Source organism: Lissotriton helveticus, chromosome 9, assembly GCF_964261635.1.
Source record: "Lissotriton helveticus chromosome 9, aLisHel1.1, whole genome shotgun sequence".
In the NCBI taxonomy this organism is placed as follows: domain Eukaryota; kingdom Metazoa; phylum Chordata; class Amphibia; order Caudata; family Salamandridae; genus Lissotriton; species Lissotriton helveticus.
In genome coordinates, this window is record NC_136070.1 from 222,092,035 (window position 1) to 222,115,430 (window position 23,396).

Below are 23,396 nucleotides of genomic sequence, written 5' to 3' on the forward strand. Positions count from 1 at the left end.
ACGGCCTATTGCGTGCTGGCTTGTAAAAACACAGCCATGCAAGGGCCGAGGGCCAATTGCCATGCAGCTGCCATAAATAACGAACAAAATTCACGCGCTTCTCTGGAATTTGTAGGTTAGATTTTGGAACTCCTCAGAAAAGGACTCTTAAGCCACACCCACTGCGTGGGATGTAGGCCGAGCCCTAAAAAGGTACAGTATAATTTGGACTCCAGTTTTATGGTATTGATAATTTAGACATTTCCAACTGTGTGTGTATATATATATATATGTATATATATATATATATATATATATATATATTACATTTTATCAGCATTCATCCATGTTAATGAAAAATATGATGCTGCAACTTGTGCATTTTCAAGTGTTGTTAAAAGATAAATGTACACTAGCACTAGGTCCCAGTCATCCACCCCATGTGGGCCAACTAGAAACAGTTCATTCAAAAATAGTTCCGTTGCATCAACCAAAATCATAAACATACAAAAAGGTACATTATAAATTGGGCTCCCAGTTTTATGGTATTGATATTTAGACATTTCCAACTGTGTGTGTGTGTATATATATATATATATATATATATATATATATATATATATATATATATATATATATATATTTTTTTTTTTTTTTTTTTACATTTTATCAGCATTCATCCAGGTTGATGAAAAACATGAAGCTGCAACTTGTGCATTTTCAGGTGTTGTTAAAAGATAATGTACACTCTGTGTCATGCATCACATCACATTTTTTTTTTTTACTTGCCTGCCCGACATGCAGCTATTGATCTGGCAGTAACCATTCACCATGCTAAGAATCACTCAAAAGAAAACCTATTTTCCGTTTTTTCCCCATAATTTACAAAAGATACATTGAAACAGAAGGTTTATTGCCTGTATTTGTAGAAAATCTGTAAAAAAAAGGAAAACTATAAGCATTCATTATAATAAGAAATGTTTCAATCACCCAAAACAGAAGTTTAAACAAAGCATTGGCATAGCCAATAGGTCACGCCTTTGGGACCTGCTGCATAACTACATACTTATAAGGTCCCAAAGGTAAGACCTATTGGCTATGCCAATGATGGTTTGTTTGGCACGCGGAGATTAGGTGATTTGCCTAAACTCACAGGATGTGGACGCGACCCGGAGGCTCAAACATTGGTTTCCAGCACCAAAGTCAGCAGCTCTAGCTGTCAGACCACATCCTCACCACAAATCCATCTTCACAAATCTTGCCATGTACACTGATGCCCTTTCATAACTTTGCTGCCAGTATAATAACTAGAAGAGTTCAAAACACCACAGGTCAAGGCACCATATTTCCAGTACTAATTGACAATTAACAAAACAGTATAATCTGGGAAATGCCTTGCTAAAACTAACACCCGACAACACAAATGCAGATCTCGTCCAAACTTAAACACACTCTACCTCAAAGCAGGAAATACGATGTAAGGGAGTTTCAATTTTAGTGAAGTTGTTAAAATATACCAAGGCCTCCCTAAAATAAATTAATCTGATCAGATGCATAATGGGCTGAATACAATTTCTAAAAATAAGTAATGTTTCCTGTATGGTGTCTGCCATGCATGCCCCAACTTATCCTCCATAGTAAGATTCATTATTTGCCATTTCATTTCCTTGAAGAAAAATAAATCTAGCTGCAAAAGTAAATTGCACCTAGAATTTTATTAATCGACTTCTAATCGCCACAGTATATAAGTGCAAGCCAGTACTGTCGCCATAAGAAAGTGTTTTCTGTTTCTGCATACGCACTAAGCAAAAGTAAGGGCATGCACATTAGAAAAATCTAAAGGCATGGGTAGTCAGCGGTGATCGTTGCCCCTAACCACGAGGCAGGCACCTACGGAATAACTTACCTTTTCTTAATGGTAACACTACGTACAAAGCCCACACATGCTGCACAAATAGAGCATGACAGAGGTGGTAAAATTCAAAGGTCAGATCTGCGTCGTCTCCCGTATTGAGAGGGGGAGAGGGGGGGCTGGTGAATGAGAGGGGGGGGGCTCAAGGTCTGCAGATGTGGTGGGGAAAGTAACCTTTGTGAAGCTTGTGTTCCTAGTTTTGTAGTGGGACAAATTAGACTACAAGCAAAGGAATGGCCTAGGTGAATACACAGCACACGGGACAGCCATGGACTATTGGCACTCGTGCACGTTTGGCGTTTCCCTTGCAGGAGCGCGCAGCAGCGCCATCTGTTTCGAAAGCGCGAGTAAGATCATTGAAAACAGATGGCACCGCAGCTCACTCCCGCAAGGGAAACGCCAAACGTGCAAGAGTGGCAATAAAGAACAGTGCAAAACATGCACAAATTTGAGCAAAAGTCCTGAGTGATTCCAAAAGGTCCCCTAAGCAGCGCGTGCACGCTGCATAGGCGAGACCTAAAAAAGGCACACATGATACACAGACATACACTGAAAGACCCAAAGCACACATGCAGATAGATGCACACATGGCTGTATGTCAGAATATCAATAGCAAAAATATTGTCTGACAGAAATATTGAGTTATTTCTCATTTCGTGTGGATTATTTATTATCACCACCAATGGGGCAATATTTTTGATAGCTTTTTGACAAATATTTTTGGGTGAAATACTTGCACCATGTTGCTCCGGGAATAGAACCCACACAGACAGGGGGTGTTGTCCTGATGGCGAGTCCGTGCCCAGGTGGTGTTCTGCTCAGACACACCTTGAAGCCTGCTCTTGTCCCGCACGAGATAGAGGGGGGCGAGACCGGTGAGGCTCCGTTCCCGGTAGTACTGTGGGGGTTGGGGGCTTCTTTCACTCTGTAGCAGCTGTCGCAGTGAGATAATATGTTAATTAAAAGAAGTCATTGTGCTGTGGCAGCGACGAGGGGCTGGGAGATGGTGCATCTGAACCCCAGACGCAAACTCTCTCCTCCTCTCCCCTCGTCATCAACTGCTCAATCCTCTTGTCTCGAGTGTGAAGTTTCCAAAAGTTCAAAAGTGGTTTCTGGTTAATTTCTTGTGGTGAAACAGAACCCTGCCTGTATAGGAAAGTATGCTGTGTTCAATGAAAGGGCCTCTAAGGAGCTGATGTGGTCTGCTCTGGGAGGTGGAGCTGGGGGCGGGGCTCAAGCATCCTTTGATTTTAGGCAAATCACGTCATCTCCCCATGCCTAAAAAATGCATGCGTCCGTCTGTAATGCAGCTGGTGATCATGTAAAGAGCTCTGATGAGGACTACGGGTCGAGTTTGAAATATATAAAACAGCGAGAAAAAATAACGACTTCTGGTCTGGAAACAAGCTGGCTCTGATGGTTCTACCCTCGTAGTCATAAGTATTAAGTCACCCTACATTCAAATGGATACAGTGCGTGGAGAATATGGAAAAGGCCATAAAAAATCTTTTTTGGGGGGAGGGGGGCCTTTGGACAATCAAGTTCGACTGACAGCTCAGCATAAGCGAAGAAGCAAATCATCATAATCACTGAACAGGGATCAGAACTCTACACGCAGCCTGCTAATGCAAAGAGACACTTGGCTGCCTACAACAAAGATGGTATGCTAATTTAAAAAACATGTAGAAATGAAAAAAGTTAGTCACAGATGGGCATAGGCGGGTGGCAAGACACCTGAAAACCAGCTGTGTAAGACACCACTAGCATGAAAAATATATTAGCACGCCAGACAGTGTATTTAATGAAAAGGAGGACAGGATGGCCTCTCATCAATCTAGAGTTCTCACCAGCAGTCACAGGGTAGAAGTAGGTATATGGGACAGCCATGGACTATTGGCACTCGTGCACGTTTAGCATTTCCCTTGCGGGAGCGAGCAGTGGTGCCATCTGTTTCGAAAGCGCAAGCAAGATAATTTAAAACAGATGGCACCGCTGCTCGCTCCCTCAAGGGAAACGCCAAACGTGCACGAGTGCCAAAAGAGAATAGTGCAAAACATGCACGAATTTGAGCAAAAGCCCTTAGCGATTCCAAAAGGTAACCTAACATCGCTTAAGCGGTGCGTAGGCGAGCCCTAAAAACAAGTACAATGGAGGCGATGGGGCTTACGGACCTTGGCACGCACATAATCCCATAGCCCGGAGGCAAGATGGCGGCGGCTCCCTAGACCGCTGTGAGACACCCTCTGCCCAGTGCCTGGGAAAATCAAAAGGGCTATCTCCTTTTTATGAGAATGACATGAGAATGACCTGTATCCGCAAAGAGATATAATCAAGAACTCATATATCCGGGAGGAAAAGAAGTAATATGCGTGGAGCTTACCTGGCATCTGATCCTCCTTCTATAACAGACCGGCCCCATCCATCTCTGCACCTGGTGGCCTCGGTGCTCGGCTATGCGTTGTTGAGACTTCTCTCCTGGCACCGTCTTCCAAATGCTCCGAGCGCTCTGAGCGAAGGCAGCGAGGCACAGAGAATCCCTCCATCCGGACTGGGGACGGACGGCGCCTGTATCCCTGCAAAGATGGCACCAAAAAAATGCTGCATCGGGTTCTGCCGCCTCCAAAGCCCGAGCGGCTAAACAGGCTATTCGGGAACAGAAGCTTGCGGCAAGGCGCGCCTGCGGTTCTGTATCAGAGGAAGGAGCCTGCCCTGACCAGCAACCGCACAAGAGAGAGCGAGGTCAGTCCAAGTTGGCAAAGACTCCCGTTACACCGGGCCCGGTCCAGGGCCGTCTGTGGTGGACCTATTGCGAAAATTACCCGCCGGAGCAGCTGGTTCTTCCTCCCCTGTTCACCACGCAACAAGCGGGACGGTGATTGCTGCCGCCCCCGCAGTTCCCGCAGTTCCCGCCGGCTCTGATTCGCTGCTCTCTCCCCAGGCAGTGTTTGCTTTGGAGCCCGGTACAGTGGTTCCCATGGAAGTCCCTGAGGCTTCACAACGCTCGAAACCGACGGAGGCAGCAGAGGCCAGAAAATCGGCAGATCCGACCTCTACAGAAGCGACTGAGGCTGAAGAGGCAGCTGATACCACCGCACAGCAACAATCAGATACACAGGCCCAAATGGAGGGGGGGCCACCTGGCACAGAGGCAATACCACCAATACCATCAAAATCTACAATGCAAATAGCACCTACATCAGCGGGGCTGGTATCTTCACAGCAAGGGTCGGCACCGATTCATAAGGAGGTAAGGCCTGCATCCACACCAGTACCTCAACCTCAACCAACACAGGCTACGCACACCCTCCATAGTGATGTTTCTTCTGTTTCTTCTGTCGAGCCTAACTCTCTTGAATCAGCTCCAGTGCATCCCCAGGCATACACAACCCCTCTCGAGACAGTTACATCCAGCTTGGGTAAGGAGATTACCATCGCTCGGCAGCATCTAAACGATGGGCAGTGCGCAACTGATTTCAAACTGGGGTCAGGCTTAGCGTCAGATACAGACAAGGAACCATCAGAGTTTTTTACCATCTCTGAAGGTGCGGAGGAGTCTATACTGCTTCAGGACCAAGACATTGACTCAGACTCCTACTCTCTCTCTGATCCCCAATCTGACTCAGAAATCTGTACAAACACGGATGCGAGCTCACAAGATAGTGATCCGGACGTAGTCATGGGCAGACACAGGAGGTACACTGTGCTAAAAAAGAAAAAAGGCCACCCTGGTTCTAGTGGTCACCCTAGGGCCCAATCTCCTCATATTAGCATGCAGGATCCTCCCTCCAGACCCCATAGCGATAGTTCCCCTTTTTTTGATCAGCAAAATGCCACCCTGACATCTGTCATGGACACAGTGCTTCAGGCAATTGCCTCCCATAGGGAAAAGACTTCAAAAGATGGGCGCAGGGCTCAACAAGCACTTCATAAAGTCCAGGGAGTTGTACGCAAACTCTCTAAATCAGTGGCTGCATCAAATGCAAGAATGACCGACATGGAGGACCGCATAGTGGTAAATGAGGCTGAAGCCACTGCTGTAAAGGAACAAGTAGATGCTCATGATGCTGAATTAAAAGACGTCAGGTGGAAACTGGAGGAAATGGAAAATCGCATGCGACGCAACAACCTCCGAGTACTTGGTGTTCCGGAAAAAATTGAGGGTGAAAATGTGCGTATGTTTGTAATCCAGCTTTTCAAGGATACGTTCCCCGAACTTTCCACCTGGAACTGGGAGCTAGAGGTGCAACGCGCTCACAGAACCCCATTTACTTTAAGGGCCACAAAGGAACAGTCTAAATATCCAAGGGCTTTCTTAGTGTACTTTGGAAATTTCCTCCTCCGCCAAGCTATTGCCGAGAAAGCAAGACCAGATGCTCATCGGACAAGAGGTGAAATTTCCTATTTTGTTAGACCTGACTTCTGCCACACCACGGTGGAGCGGAGGTGGCGGCTCAGTCAACTGATTAAGCCCTTCTTGGAGAAAAAGGCCCAGGTGTACCTGAATAACCCGGCAATTCTGAAAGTCATCTATAAGGGCCATGCTAAGTTTTTCACTTCAGAAATCAAAGCAAAAGACTTTCTTGACAGCATGAACTAGAGATGTACTTTTTCACTATAACGTTAGGCCTTACTGCCTTAAAAAGAGGGGGGACTAGAGGGAACAAGAGGGAATCAGCACACCTAGTCAAGGCTTTGAATTAGATAACGTCTTTGTGAGATAGCCACTAATTAGCTACTAAATAATCTTAAAAAAAAAAAAAAGGGGGGAAAAAAGGGAAAAAAAAACTCTAACAATTTCATATCCCTAGGGTGCTAGCATATGGGCTATCTAGTTCCACTAACCAAAGGATAACCAATATATACATAGAACTGATGTATATTGCTCTCTCCAGACAGGATTTTTTAGCTCTCTATATAAGTTCTATAATGGGTCACACTGTTTGCTCTTTTAGTACTCTGGCTCTATCCTACTCACTACTGCTTTTTGTTCTCTTTCTCTCTTTTTTTTTTTTTTTCTTTTTTCTCTCTCTATTCTATTCTCATCATGTATTTTCTCCTATCTTATGCCCTATAAAAGGACATTATAAGATATAAGTTTATATGGGTGGCACTGGGTATGGATGTCTCTCCATCACAACAGACTCTAGCTAGAGTCTAAATGCCTCATTGGGGGAGAGGCGGGGGGGGTGGGGGAGGGCAGTCAAGGGGTGGGGGAAAGTGGGTGGGGGAAAATGCAAAAAAATGTACAAATTCATTCGCAAAGTAAAGTATATGCAAATATTATTTGTGGATTACAACAAATATGGCAGAGAAACAAGAGACATTATAATTTTTGACGCTAGTTACGGCTCAATTGGTCGATATATGAAAACCAGGTTGAACGTATTTTTTTTTAAATGGGGAGAGTGAGTCTATGTTCATGGAACGTGGCAGGCTTAAACGATAAAAGTAAAAGGGCTCAACTATTCCAACTAACACGCCAGAATCCAGTAGACATACTTTGCCTGCAAGAAACTCATATTGTAACTGCTGATAGGGAATTACTTAAATTACCTGGATATAATCTGCTGGTAGCCACAACCCAATCCTCTAAAACTAGAGGGATAGCTATTTTAGCCAAACCTATTATGGGCCCCCCGACTCGCAGATCAGCGGATAAGAATGGCAGATGGGCGATAGCTCAACTAAAATGCGGTCTTACAATATGCGCAATCTATGGCTCAAATATGGATGATCCCACCATCTTCCAAGAGTTAGAGATAGAACTGGCCTCCTGGACAGGCTCCTTAATTTTTTGTGGGGATTTCAACATAGATATAGGCGTACTCATCAATAACAGTTTTACTTTGAATTATAAAGGACGCAAACCAAAGGTATTTAGCGCACTTAGGCAATTAATGGAAACCCATAACTTACTAGATATGTGGGTTCAGTCAGGCAAAAAGACAGACGGTTATACATTCTTTTCTTACCCCCACAATAAATATTCTCGGATCGACTATATCATGTCATCGTTAGAGGGCTTGGTAATGATTGATATGATTAAGTCCCCTAAAACAATTTCGGACCACAATGCGCTCACCTTTGTCTTTGATCTTCCCGAATTGGTTAAACCAAAGTGTAATTGGACCTTTGACAGAAGACTCTTGATCAATCAGGAATTCATAACACATATGAAAAATTGGGCACAGGGCTTTTTCGATTGTAACCGCTTTAGCGCGTCACGAGTAACGGTCTGGGACTGTTTTAAAGCGGCAATAAGGGGAGAAAGTATCTCATTTGTCGCCAATAAAAAGAAGCGGGAAGACAATATTAATACACAGCTCATGGAGGAACTTTCTGATCTTGAGACACTCCATGCCACTCAGATAGGCCAGGGGGTTGCAACATCTGAAACCCCTAAAAAAATACTGATATTAAAAAATGAAATTAATAACACCTTGATTCAAAAAGCAGCCGAGACCTATCAAGCTAACAAAAATAAGCTATATGAATCAGGGGAGAATGTAGGCAAACACTTAGCATTACGAACACGCCAAAAACAATCACAAGGCAATATAAAGATGATTGAATATGAAGCCAAGGAATATACATCTAAGCAGGATATCCTAAACATATTTCAAAAATATTATAAGAAATTGTATCACAGCGATCTGACAAATTCGGATTCGGACATCACGTCATTTTTTAACAACTGGCTCCCAGACCAAGACATTGATTCTAGGATAGATGACAGGATTAAAATAATACTCGAGAGAGAAATTACCTATACTGAGGTAGAGATTGCCTTATCCGAACTTTCCAATGGTAAGGCGGCAGGCCCCGACAAAATCCCCATAGAACTGTATAAAATCCTAGGTAAACAAATAATCCCGCTATTGTTAGATCTCTTTCTCGGAGTGCAGTATCACTCCGCCCCACCAGACTCCTGGAAACTAACGAATATTATAATTTTTCATAAAAAAGGTAAACCATCTCAGCTTCCCTCATCTTACAGACCGATATCCCTGATAAACTCTGACTCAAAGCTCTACTCAAAAGTACTAGCCAACCGACTGAACGGGTTTATCAAACATCTCGTATCCCCCTGGCAACACGGATTTATACCCGGAAAGGGCACTACAGATCATACCCGGAGAGCCACTACCCTTTTTGATATCATGGGAACCACGGGGGGCGAGATGGCGATGATTCTCCTTGATGCCGAAAAGGCTTTTGATCGAGTAGCATGGCAGTTTCTCTGGAACATATTAGAACGAAAGAATTTTGGAAACAAATTCATCAGAGCCATCAAAGCCTTATATATCGATCCTAGCGCAAAAATCTCTATATGTGGCAATGAGTCAGAGCTTATCAAGGTGCATAGAGGTACAAGACAGGGATGCCCATGCTCCCAGATTCTGTTTGCACTATACATAGATCCCCTTATTCAGAAACTACTTTTGACCCCTTTAATACAGCCTATTAAAATAGGGCCATATTCCACCAAAGTCATGGCATATGCGGATGACATTGCCGTTGTAACTAACAACCCCACGGTGGCAATCCTGGAAATCGAATCAATTACCCAGGCCTTTGGCACATATTCAGGATATTCGTTAAATAGGGACAAAACCATGGTGTTAGCTACTGATAATATCCATTATGAAAGTGCTCTCAAAGTTGAAGAAGCTACATACTTAGGCATACGCCTTACTACCAAAGTGGAGAGAATTATCCATTTGAACTACACTCCCCTCATTGATAAAATCAAAATAGACCTCAAAAGAATAGACAACTTACATCTATCTATAATTGGGAGGGCTAATTATATTAAAATGAATATCTTCCCGAGGGTCCTCTACCTTTTTAGAGCGATCCCGTTGTTAGCGGGAGATAACCTCATTAAGACTATTGAGTCTGCTATATCTAAATTTATATGGAGCTACGGAAAGATAAGAAGATCCCTCCGTTTAATGTCGCTTCCACAGGATAGAGGGGGACTAGCTATCCCCAATCTAAAATTATATCTCTGGGCAACACTGATGCAATCTATGGATCCCCTGCTTACGGATAAAAAAATTAATACCTATACGCCCCCAGACCTATATATTCCATCGATCTACGAACTTAGTCTCGGTGATAAGTGTAAAGGGCTTTTTTTAAGACAGGTAGAGCCTTCGTATTATAAAAAAATCAATTTGAAGACAGTTTTAGACGCATGGGTGGGTTGGAAAGCAATCTCTAAATACCTATCAATTCCCAATTTTACAAGATATACTCCTCTTTGGCATAGTAAGATCATCCCCCCATCCCTTAATGATGCTACCTCGCAGAGGTGGGAACATCTAGGTATCAATACAGTTGGCGACATATTAGGACATAATATCCCTATATCTTTTGAATATTTTCAAGAAAAATATCGTGTCCCTACGCAAGATTTTCTTAAATATTTCCAAATACTGTCATGTATCCGCAATGCTTTACCAGTAATAATACGAGACAGACTCCCATTTCTTGAAGCTATTGGTAAGAAAACGACAAGAATAGGGACTCTGTATCAGATTCTTATGGGTAATCTCCCTGATGATATTGAACAAACAGAACAATCTTGGGCTGTAAAACTGGCAAATCCTAATGTTGATATCGATCTTTCACTAGCGCTATCTGCAAAATACTTTATAGCCTCAAATTTAAGAGCACAATATTATAAAACAGTATACAACCTATACTATACACCCGCAAAATTATTTGCTTGGGGTCTTCGGGCCGACGACAACTGCCCAAGATGCAAACAGCCACTGGCCAATCTACTTCACATGTTCTCAGAATGTTTGGAATTGAGGCGGTTAAAGACCATGATGTTGGAGTTCTGGGCTCAGGTCTTTGGACGTCAGATAAGGGACTCACTAACTCTCTGTATACTAGGCCACGATGACTCACTGGGTCATAATAAAGAGGAGCAAGCGGTAGTTTTTCTGGGGTATGCCGTACTTCGTATCATTTTGGCAGCTCGCTGGAAAGACGTAGACCCCCCTACTTTTCATATGTGGCTTAGTCGCTTTCTTGCAATCTATAAACAAGAAATCGCAATATATGCTACTAGGGGGAGAAAAATGAAAGCAATAGGAGCACAGATTTGGGACCCGATTACAAGATGGTACACAAATGAGGTTCGTCAATTAGGTTCTGCCAATGATTAATGGACATCCCTTTTGTTTCTCAGATTCCTGATCGTTTATATTTTTCTGTTGTCATTTTTTATTTTTATTTTTTATTTTTTTTCTCTTTCTTTTTGTCCTCTGGTGTTATTATCCTACTTGATATTGTATAAATTGTTCTGTTAATTAAGCTATGTGATCAACTGTTATACTTACTTCTGTTTCTTTTTGAATTTTATGTATTAACTATGAATTTGTCAATAAAAAAAAAAAAAAAAAAAAAAATCCCATAGCCCGGCTACACACACATCTGTCGACGGCGCATGGTAGTGGGTGCCGCCTAAACTACATCATTACGCAATGCACAAACGCGGGGCAATTTCATGGGGCATGTTAGAAAGCAAGTGGCATCTCTGACCACTCCCCGGTGGAGGTACAACTTCTAGCGCTGGCCAGTGACAATATCCTCCCGCCACGTATTTATCTCTGGCATCTGGGACAATGGGTTCAGGAACAATTTAAGGGACAGGACAGATCCATACTTTCTGGAGAACTCTGGGTCAGTTGACTCACCCTGCATTCTGTGGGAGGCTTACAATGTAGTGGATGGGAGTTACGCCAAGGCAGTGATAAGGGGGGCTCAGAATGAGCGACGCTCCCAATGTGAGGCCCCTGGAAAGGGAGGCTGTAATGCTAGAGTCCAAAATGGAGCGGGCGGGGCACCCAGACTACTTGGTGGGACACCAGTTGCGCCTTAAACAATGGGAGATGGGAGTTCTGGAAGAATATTCAGCTTGAATACATGCCCTAGCTATGCAACAGCGTATATATGATTTGATAAAGCAAACAAGCTGATCGCATGGCTGGAGAGAAGAGATCGAGGTAGAACTGGGTGCTGGAACTGAAAACTCAGGGTAAATTCCCATTCACTACTGGGAGGGACATAGCCGAGACCTTCGCGGAGTACTATGAGGTGCTGTACCAGTTGGTTGCTGGCAGACACGGGATGACTCTGCTTACAGATATCTCCCTGTTAGAATTAACAGCGGGAGACAGAGAAGAATTAGACAAGGAGCGGACGGTGGAGGAGAAAGGGTGTGCAATAGGTGACATACAGTCTGGTAAGGCAACGGGTTCGAACGGGTTACCCACGGAACTATACAAAAATGTGGCAGATAAAGTGGAGCACCAGATGTTCAACCTGTTTCAGAAGCCAAGGGAGAACGGACAGGTGTCCGAAGAGATCAGACTAGCCACCATAGAAGTCATCCCGAAAAAGGACAAACTTCTGGATCAATGTGACTCAAATCTGCACATCTCCTTGCTGAACTATGAAGCCAATGTAGTAGCTAAGGCACTAGCTAATACATTGTGTACGGTCATCTCCTCCGATATCCATCCCGACCAGTCGGGTTTTATGCCATAGCAGAGTACCAGATTGAATATCCGGCAGCCATACGGAGTAAAGCAAATTACGATGGCCCGCCTGGCTGAGGCAGCAGCGCTGCCCTTGTTGGATGCATGTATGGTATTCGACAGCATTGAATGGCCATACTTGTTTGCAGACCTGACGCGAATGGGCTTTGGGGAAAACTTCTGCGACTGGTTCAGACTTCTCGATCAAGACCCAATGGTGAGAGTAGGGGGTCAATGGGGTAGTGTCCCGGCCATTCGTACTGCAAAGGGGCACTTGTCACGGTTGCCCCTCCTTCCCATGATTTTTACGCTGGCACTTCAGCCACATGCAGTGTTGTTGCAGCAAGACCCACTTGTCTCTGTAACGCGAGTAGAGGGGGCTGAGAAGAGCCTATTTCTTTGTACACGGATGATGTTTTACTATACGTGTATAAGTTCCGGCAGTCAATTAATTGACTGAAAAACATCTTCCGTTATCCCCATAAAGGCCTAAAATTACCCTAACTGCTAACTCCACCATGGTCATGTACAACGCTCCTAGAGGCTACAATCTCTGCCGTCCTGACACATCCATCTCTCAAAGCATACAGCCAGACCAACCTTGACTTGTGCTGCTCAGGATACCAGATAAACTGGGACAAATCCCTGGTGTTCCCGTTGGCTGGTGAACCCCCCCCCTTTCCCCCTCTACCCCCCCCCTCACCCCCCTTGACATTCGACTGTGTGGCGTTGGTACGGAAAGCAGAGTTTAAAGATTTGGGTATCCGTATCAATCACTCAGAGAAGGAATTTTTATCACTCAACATACACCCCCAGCTAAGAAGGTTGAGGGATGACGTTGCCACTAGAGATGGCTCCCGATCTCCTTGAGGGTCAGATGATCCGGTTCAAGACGATGGGTGGCCCACGTTTATTACAGAACACCCCATACAAAATTCTGACTAACATCGTCAAGACGATCGATTCCGAACTCCGCAACCGGTTGTGCGATGGGGGGAGCCCTGTGAATAGCTTTGAGCAAGCTTCAGCGCAGAGTATACGAGGATTGTTTAGCAGTTCCAGACATCAGGTGCTACTACCTGGCGTCCCAATTGTTAAATATCAATAGCTGGGAATTTAGAGACACCACGGAGTTGACATATCGGCTGGACCGGTATGTCATGGGTTCGACAGGCTATCCAGCAGTGCTCTATCAGAAAAGCTGTGAGAAAGAGCTTCTGACCCATATACAGGCGGTACTGCGTGCATGGCGGGAGGCGACAAAACGGTTGCAATGGGACAACAAACTGACTGCCCAGACCGCCCTCTGGACCTGTGATGGGCTGCGAGAAGTAGGACGCCTACAGGGCTTCAGCCGCTAGAGTCTAATATGTAATGATCACCTGAGGGATATCTGGCGAGTTGGGGGCAGTGATCTCATTTGACAATTTACAGACAGAATACCAGATGGCAGATACTGAGCGCTTCCGGTATTTTCAGTTGCAACATGCTTTGCGCTGCCAGAAGGGGTATTGATACAAGAGCACTTTCCCCTTGAAAACGGACTTCTTCTAGACCCAATGGTGAAAAAGCCATCGCCTGTACCTAGGCAAAACGTATTAACAATCTGCCAGACTCTCTCGCCCCCCTGAAAAAAGCGTTGAAAACAGACATATGGTTTCTGAAGGACGATTATTAGGCAGAAGCACTGCAATGCCCTGGAGAGATTGCCATTTGTGTGCGCTTCCGCTTGGTTTAGATAGGCATATTGCATAGGTCATACGCCTCTAGAACACTCAAATACAGGTGGGACCATTGCGACGCCAATCGACGTGCCAGAGGGTTCTGGGAGGAGGGATCCTTCTTTCATATCATATGGGCCTGCTCCAGTATCGAGTGCTATTGAGAGGGAGTGACCAGGATTATGGCTGCAGCCACAGGTCTTGAGGTCCCACTAGAAGCAAGGTGGCATATCCTGGGAATAGCGGGGCCCAAATACCTTGGAAATTGGCTTCGCTGGCATCAGCGATAGCAAAGCGAAACATTGCTCAGGTGTGGGGAGCAATGGCCCCACCAAGGGCGAGGGACTGGGAGTGCGACATGGACTGGTGCCAGCTGGCAGAGAAGGTTGTTTATCAAAGCAGGTGACGCCCCAAAAAATTGGAAGGGATCTGGGCCCATTGGGACGAGTACAGACGGGTCGGATGCCATCCGGATATGGGTGCGATGAAGGAACTGAATCGCAGGTGCAAGAAGGGACACTGGGAGATGGGAGGTTTCACAGGGAAAGACCCCACACAATGTAATTATCCATGCGTTTCATTGATTGCTTTACACCATTGTATCAACTGTATTGGTGTGCGAAGCGACTGCTTAATAACGATTTTTTTTTAACAAACAAAAAAAAAGAGAAAAGAGTATAAATATTAATGATAAGCAGACATCTAAAAAGGCCTACCAGCAGGTCATCCAATAAAACAAGGCAAATAATACATTATCCGGGCTGCATTAATATTACACATAAAGTTAGTTCAACCGCTCCCTCGATTTCAAAGAAGTACCAAGGAATTTCAACACTACAAAAAAATAAAAGCCATAAAGCGAGTTCAATGTCCTCAAGCAAGCCAATGCAGCACTACAATTTCTCATTGCAAGTGATCTTAACACTAAGAACAAGATTTTTTTTTCTACACTTGATTAAAAAAAATTCAAAAAGACAAAAAAACTTACAAATTGTTATTTCAAAGATGGCTGGGCAATAACTCGTATACTCCTCTTTGGCAGCCTTTTGGATATACTAATCTTCCTGAATTAAGTGGACCTGTTACCCGTATAAGAATTAAATAGCCAGTTCAAGCACAGCCCTAACCCTAGAACAGAAATCAGAGGCAAGAATGCCTAACTGAAGTCTTCAACAATTTGATTATATATTAATTTCCACAAAGAAAGTAAAGGAGGGAAGTACATGTGATTTATCGCTTGCAAAAATACTAGAATAGGGCACATTAATATTCAACCTGGATGTAGGCCTTGACATTTGGGCAATGTTAACTTTACCAGGAGATAAGTACAACATCTTCCTAGTATAATAGATCATGGAGTATAGTCCCAGTTAAGGAGGTATGGGGTTTAGGCCAAGCAAGTATCCAGAGTCCAACTGATCATGTCTACTCTCCTGATGGGATACATTTTAGGAAACAGACCCTTTTGAAAAACTAATTTTACAATATCTTAATTAAACCACTTTTGTGTAGCCCCATATGCCAGTATCCTATGTCACAGTGGGGGTGTTCTCTGCATTGTAATATTTCAACAAAGACAGGGTATGAATTCCTCCATGCGTTTTAGTGAAGGGAAAATTACTACTACTAATATTTGCAGACTTTAGACTGGGCAGATATAAATGGTGGGATAATTCCATTTTCACATCAAATTAATCCCACAAATATGTTAATAAACCCACACAGTCTGAATACAGTTAATTACTATTGCCTTAACTCTAATGTTCTGCAATCATTATTTTAGCTTTACCATTGCTGGTTAAAAGGGAGATCAAGTCCATAAAGAGAGCTAACAATAATGGACCAGCTACATTGAGCATTTGTGGAATAGAATTTCATCCTCTTTAGATGAGTCTGGCTGAAGTCTTAGCAGCCCTTCTTTAAGGCTACGGGTGTAGAGGTTAAAAGGGGTGTGTGTTTGTGTAAGAGGCAGGCACACACACCTCTATGTTGCCCTTTTAGGGAGAGAGGGTTTCATCACGAAATCCACACTTACCACTCAATGTCAAATTATTATCCAACTTCAACAGTAACACCAAAATATTTTTTCTGATGTCCACTTAACACAAAATATTCCACACTTTCCACCGGACCACCATGTCAAACAATCAATCAATCAGCATTCACAAAGAGCAGCACTGTCAACCCTATATGTACCTGGGATTTGAGGGTGCCATGTCTCTGTCGAAAAGCCAGGTCTTAAGTTTCTTTCTGAAGTCCGCCAGGGATAGTGCTGTTCTGAGTAGAGGAGTAGTGGTAGGTTGTTCCAAGACTTGCTGATGATGTAGGAGAAGTAACAGCCTCTGCTGCAGCTGTATTGGACGTTGGGGGGTGTAAGTGAGAAGGGGCACAGGTGTCTGGAGGGTGGATGGAATTTCAGACAGTGGTTGATGTAGGATGGACGGTCCTTAGACGTGAAGGGCTGTGTGAGAGGATTATGAACTGGCCTCTCTTCTGGGTGTGGAGCCAGTGAAGGTTTCTGAGATGTGGAATGATGTGGGTCTGTCTGGGAAGGTCCTGGATGAGCCTGTCCGCAGCGTTCTGTACGGTCCGGTGTCTGCTGAGGAACTGGTTGGGAATTTTGATGTAGAGAGCGTTGACGTAGTCGAAGCAGCTGGTGATGATGGGCTGCCTGATGGTCTTTCTGGTGTTGATTGGGATTCATATGAAAATTCTGCGGACCATGCAAGAGTGTAGAAGCAGGACCATGCAAGAGTGTAGAAGCAGGAGGAGGAGAAGCCTAAGTAGACTGGTCGTTTCATGGTCAGTTAGCTGTCAAGGATGATGCGGAGGTTGCGAGCATGGTCGGTCGTTGTGGGTGGAGGTCAGAGTTCTGCAGGCCACCAGCTGTGGTCCCATGCTGAGGTGTTCTTCCCGAAGATCAATACCTTGGTTTTGTCAGAGTTGAGTTTGAGGCACTTGTCTCTCATCTAAATGTCTACGTTAGTCATGGCATTGCAGAAGTAGATTTTGGCGTTGGAAAGGTCCTCGGTGAGCGAGAGGATTAGTGGAGTATCATCTGCATAGGATATTATGTTGAGTCCGTAGGCTCTGACAACGTCCCAGAGGGGGGTCATGTAGATGTTGAACAGGGTGAGGCATGGTCCTTGTGGTACGAGGCATATGTTGCCCTTGGGTGCAGAGGTGAAGTTGGTTGCTCTGTGTGCGTCCTGTAAGGAAGGAGGCGATACACTTGAAGACATTTTGCTGTATGCTGATGTTGTAGAGTCTGTTGATGAGGGAGTAGTGGGAGATGGTGTCGAACGAAGCAGAAAGGTAGAAGAGGATTAGAGTCACTTTCTCAGCAGTCGAGGAGAGTTCTGATGTCATCTGTTGCAATGATCAGTACAGTCTCAGTCCTGTGGTCGGCACAGAATCCTAACTGTGAGGCATCTAGGAGGTGGTTGTGTTACAGGTATTCGATGAGCTGTTGGTTGATGGCTTTCTCGAGTATGTCAGCTGGGTAGGGGAGCAGGGAGATCGGAAAATCGTTTTTGAGGTTGCTGGGGGTCGGACAAGGGTTTCTTAAGAAGGGGTCTGACCTCCACATGTTTCCACCTATCCAGGAAGGTTGCAGTGGTGATGGATGAGATGCGGATGCTAGTGAGTTCCATGCTGCTTGGGTTGGTTCCGAGGTTGAAGAGATGGTGGTTGCAGGGCTCGGTAGGCATTCCGGAGTGGATGGATGACATGATGGCTGCAGTGGTCTGAGTGGTGAATGTAGACTAGGTGGTAAGAGTTTGGCAGGATTGCACTTGTGGGTTGAGGCTGAGAGAGGTGGGTTGGGGGGTCTAAATTGCTGTAGCTGGTGGCTATTTTGCTGTGGAAGTAGTCCGAAAGGGCGTCACAGAGTTCTTGGGATGGGTGGATGGTGTCCTCTGTGACTGTCGAGCTGGAGAATTCCTTGGATAGTTTGAAGAGTTCTTTGTGTGGTTGGCAGCAGTATCAATACAGGTAGTGATGGCTGCTCACTTGGCTTCACTGAGTTGCAGGTGGTAGTAGCTGAGGGCTGGTTTGTGAGCAGCTCCGTCAGAGGGGGGTTTGTTCAGGCGTCACCTATTCTCGAGTCGGTAGCAGCTGCCCTTCGTAGTTCTGAGCTCTGGGGTATACAAGCTAGCTTGTTTTGAGGTGTTGTTGGTTTTTGCAGGTTTCAACGGGCAACTCTGTTGATGTATTTGGTGCAATGAGAAGGAGTGGTTCATAAATACCAGGTGAAATCCCCCTTTATAATGTTTATGTTATGTTATGTTAGATTCCACTTACAGCGCGCACGGCTACTCAGAAGTGTCCCGGCGCGAATGCCACATGGTAAAAGGAAGGAATGGTAAATTTGGAATTAACTAAATACAGGTTCAGGCACCGTTCTTTCATTCCCTGACCCAGTTGGAGCTCTGAAACAATATCTTCCAAAATATTCAAATCTTGGAGTCTGGAATGTAGACTATTACCAAGAAGTTCAATTGTGGAGTCAACAAGGAAAATGTGGTAGATCCGGTGGTTGCTACCCAACTCACTTCCTGAATAGCGCAAAGATAAATGACACACTGTACACCGGCAGAAAATGAAGGGTGCTACAAAAGACCTTAAATACACAGGTTAGGATAAGTGGGCAACCTGTATGTTGGCTTTATAATAATTCAACTGGGATTACTTTCGTCCAGGACTCTTTTTAGTGATACTACTCCTCTGCTCTTTATGGTTGTCTTTAGGGGGAACAGATGACTGCGTTACAACACTGCAAAGGAAATGTTTTTCCTTATTGGGGTACTTCTAAACCATACAATTAAGAGAAATGGGTAAGCCAGAAATTATCAGCTACAACAGCCTCAAAGGATTTGTCCAATGTGCATGCTCTAAGCCAGCCAGCTACTAATTTCCCAAAAATCAGAAGCGATAAGTGGAATTAGACATCAATCCAAATGTATCCTAAGCATCTGTAGTATAAGCCTTCTTTCTTTTAGTTACTGCTTTTCTTTAGTCTGTTGGTTTCAAGTCTTGATCTTTTGCAAGGGTTTTGATGACCTTCAAAATATTGCACCCTGGCCTTCCTGTAGGAATAGTTAACCCATGTATTCTGTGCGATATTGTCCTTGAATGAGGGAGCCCATTTAGGAAACAGCTCTGCAACATGGTTATCAAGTACCTCATAATGGCATACTATAAGATTTGTTGTTGTCCTCACTGTCCAAACAATGGAGTCATCAACCTGAGACAATCTGGCATGTCTTGTTGTTTTTTGATTCAGACCATCTATTATGTAGACCAACTGTAGCCACTTGCAATGCTCAATCAGTAGACAGCATTAATAGGTTATGAATGCTGAAATCTATTAGTATAATTCCTTCTGAGGATGAACTCACAGGAGACAAAGCTTAGTGCATAACTTGTAGGTTTTGGAAGAAGCTTTGTCCCAAATCGTCAAATACATGAACCGGATTTTAAAATAAGAATAAGCTGCTACAACCAAATCAGTTAACTGAAGTGAACAACACTAGATTGAATGCCAGGTGTGTTCACAGTAATACTAGTTCCTGAACTTACTTTATGTGGGCCATCCTATTAATGACGTAGCCTTAACCCCTACCGTGCTACCGCGTTTTCCCGCTGTGCGCTGAAAAAAAAAATGGCTTGTTTATGACAAAGCCAGCTCGTCATCCGCGTAGCGCAGGTAACGCCCATGACGAGCTGGCTTTGTCATCAGCACTGAAGGGTTTAAATATGCACACTAAGACTGCGCTATGCAATGCTGTATGGCAAAATTAATCGTTCCTCTGTAAAATATGCTGAGGTCCCTCTCAGTTTCTAGCTACTTGTGGTGTCAATGCTCACTCACGAACACTATATCCTCTCTCATTTCTCTATTCTCACTTAAATAAACATCAGTTTAATAACAGTGATATCCTGGTTTGCATCAATCAAGACTGGGATTTCAGCTTTAAAGACAGAGAAATGGGGTGTTGTCTGCTGCCCCTAACTGCTGCCCCTAACTGCTGCCCCTAACTCTTGTCCCGTAAGGGGACAGGCAGATACAGTTCCACGAGGTGTACCCCTCCTGCACCATAAGGACTGCCATAGCTTTCTTTGTATTATAGTATATTCTTTGGTTGCAAACTATTTGTGTAAAAATACCTTTTGGGGAAAAAATGGTGTCCTAATTACCAAATTAATCAAAGAATTGATATGAAAAAAACATGTTGTTGAATCATCACAGTTCACATAATCTGTAAAATGACTCAAAGAGTTTATTATAGTAGGCATGGAAGGCCCAGCGATGAAAAGTGACCTGACTGTGAGGTAAGATGGCAAAATCTATCAAAAAGATTCATTCTTATGTTACGATGATTTCCATACCATACCACGATCCAAGAAAAGCAATTGATCATAGCTCATCTTAATGAACCCTCTTCTATATTTTTAGGTCCACAACTGTATTGAAATATTTCTGTTTATTACTTTCTTCAAAATGCAAACAATAATGCTAAGAAGGCCATGTAGTTACCAGTGACATAAAATATGCAGTAGCATGCTTTATAGGTCTGTCTCTAAACATGAATGGGTGGGAAAGCACAGTAGCAGCAGTCCTCTCACTCAGAGTACAGTACACTGTCTCAAAGAAACAAGTATCAATAGGTTATTGTTTCTGTATAGCACTACAATCCCCCGAAGGGTATATCACGCCCTATGGCAAGCCACATAACATAGGCAGAAGTACTGTGTAAGGCTGAAATAGAATTATAATTATTTTGGAAAAATCCACGTTTTGAGCTTCTTTCTGAATACAAGATAGACATTAGTACAGCGGAGATTTAGAGGCAGTAAATTCCAAAGTGCTGCAGCTAGATGGCTGAAAGAACGGCCCCCAGTTCTTGCTTTTTTAACTTGTTAGTTTTAGCAAGGGCAAGATTGGTGGATATCAGACTTCTTGTGGGGCATAAAACTCCAATTTATATCGGAGAATCACAGGACCTGTGTTGTGAAGGGCCCTATGCGCATGGCACAGAAGTTTAAATGTAGTCCTCAGATGAATAGGTAGCCAGTGCAGGGTTTTAAGCCAAGCAGAAGGCGAGCTGAACCTATCTTTGTTTCATATAAATTTAGCAACCATATTTGGAATCACATGCAGATGGGGGGAAAACATGGTCTGACATATCAAGGTAGAAGGCATTACAACAGTCCAATCTACTTAACAAAAGGGCTACGACTAAGGGGCTAAGCCAATCGACTGGAATCCAGTGGTAATTTCTTAAGAAGTTTCAACAGACCATAACATTTGCCACGGGTAGCAATAACTTGCTCATACAGGGTTATGTACTCATCAATCAGGTATCTCAGATTTATTACAACTTTATTGGTTTTGGGGTGGGTAAAACCTCGGAGCAAATGTTCTGTTTTATTGAGCTTGCACAATATATTTTCTTCTAGTGCTTAATGTTAACAGTTTGTGTCGCAGCAAGGGTGTAAGAGATTTTACTGTGGCATTGGTAAGGTGCAGTGGGATATATAGAGTAGGGAATGAGGGTCGACCTCACATTTTAGGCGTTAGCCCTAGACATGCCTGTAACGACCCTAACTGCCAACTTCACCATGGTCATGTACAACGCTCATATAGAGGCAACAATCTCTGCCGTCCTGACACATCCAGCTCTCAAAGCATACAGCCAGACCAACCTAGACAAGTGCTTTTTATGTAACTGTAGTGCAGAAATAGAGATCAGTCACAAAACCAGGTGAGCTCATGTGACAGGCTGCTAAAGAATAATCTAGCCTCCTCCGCCATACCGCTAGCTTACACCAGTACAATGAAGTGTGTGTGCCACTGAAGAATCCGCCCCTCCCTCAGCGCAGAGACAAAACAAAGGATGGCTACTTTTTCCGCATGTTACGACTGCACAGTAAAAAATAGAATAAGGTCCACTTTATGCCACCGAAATACCGTAAAGACACCTCTATCAATGAACATAGGGCAACGCCGTGATGTCTACTCAGCTGCTAAAGGGTTTGCGAATTTCCGAGCTTTGACATTTTTCGGGTCGGTCGTCACTGAGTCACCAGCATCTTTTTTTACGTTGCAGAATGATACCTGTAATTTTGTTTCTTTCCAGTTACAAATCTACGTAGGAGTAGGAGGTATCAGTATGCAAAATAATCACCATGAAAGGATGCAGATTGCAATTTGACAGTGGAGGTCAGGCAAGCTTGTTTCTCTGACAGTTGTCGACCATGGACCAGAGGGTCGCTGTCCTTGTGCACGTTACTGTAAACATGAAAATGTCAAATAAGCACACCGAAAAGTTGGCAGCTCGGACTGGCAATAAACACTAGCATAGGCAGGGAGCCTGAAGTCCTGTCACCTACATAGACGAGGTACGCTAAAAAAAAGTAAAGCCCTACACCTGCCTGCAACAAACGCTGAGCATCCACTAAGCACGACATTTAAGACCTACCCACCAAGGTTTCAAGGATACGCGACCCGGATACCTCCCATCCCAGGACAAAATCTGCGCATTTCAACGATTATATGGCCCCAACCAATAGCATTGAAGTTATTATTTGCCCTGACACGGCCCATCAAAGGAGCACTGCTCTCGAGAATACCGCGATTTGTGAAAACTGTAAAGATCGTTGGGCCCGAGTCCAAGGGCTCACTGTGCCCGCGGCAGCGTAACGCATACTCTCAAATGGGTACTGTCGCGCCGTTGCCGCACCCACCTGAGTCACGGAGATTTGCCAATCTGGGATCCTCGGAGTGAGGGCGACCCGCAGCACCTCCACCGCCTGTCAAAACAAACACAGAACAGGCAGCTGCGTCACTTCCGCCTTCAAAGGTGTGCCCTGACACCAGGCCTGCGTCTGACGTATAAAAAGCGAAGAAGGACCGCAGCTAGATAATTCATAGAAATAAACAAAACACTACATTGCTTTCTGTTTTTTTTAAAAAAGGTCTGTCTCCAAAAACAGAGAGAATACATTTGAGATTCTACGGCTGTTTGCTGCTTTCTATAGCCCGAGCTCTGCCGAGGGGCAATAGTGCACTTATCAAAGAAGCACAATAAGCTAAACACAACCAGTTATCATTTACATAAGATTGAAACAACCGACGCCAAGTGAATGGAAACAAAGCAGGTAACTAACGAGAGAAAAAAAGGCAAATATGGAAGAGAAAAACGAAAATATGAGGAACCAGGAAGA

General features: G+C 44.1%; 1 protein-coding gene across 1 annotated transcript in view; it reads right to left on the reverse strand.

The window, feature by feature from the left end:
- KLHL28 (kelch like family member 28) overlaps nt 1–23,047 on the reverse strand; it is a 278,015-nt gene extending 254,968 nt beyond the window's left edge. Inside the window, exon 1 of the mRNA XM_078659752.1 lies at nt 22,917–23,047. The gene's annotated coding sequence lies outside the window, so the exon portion shown is untranslated. The remainder of the gene's footprint in view (nt 1–22,916) is intronic.
- Between the last annotated feature and the right edge of the window lie 349 nt (nt 23,048–23,396).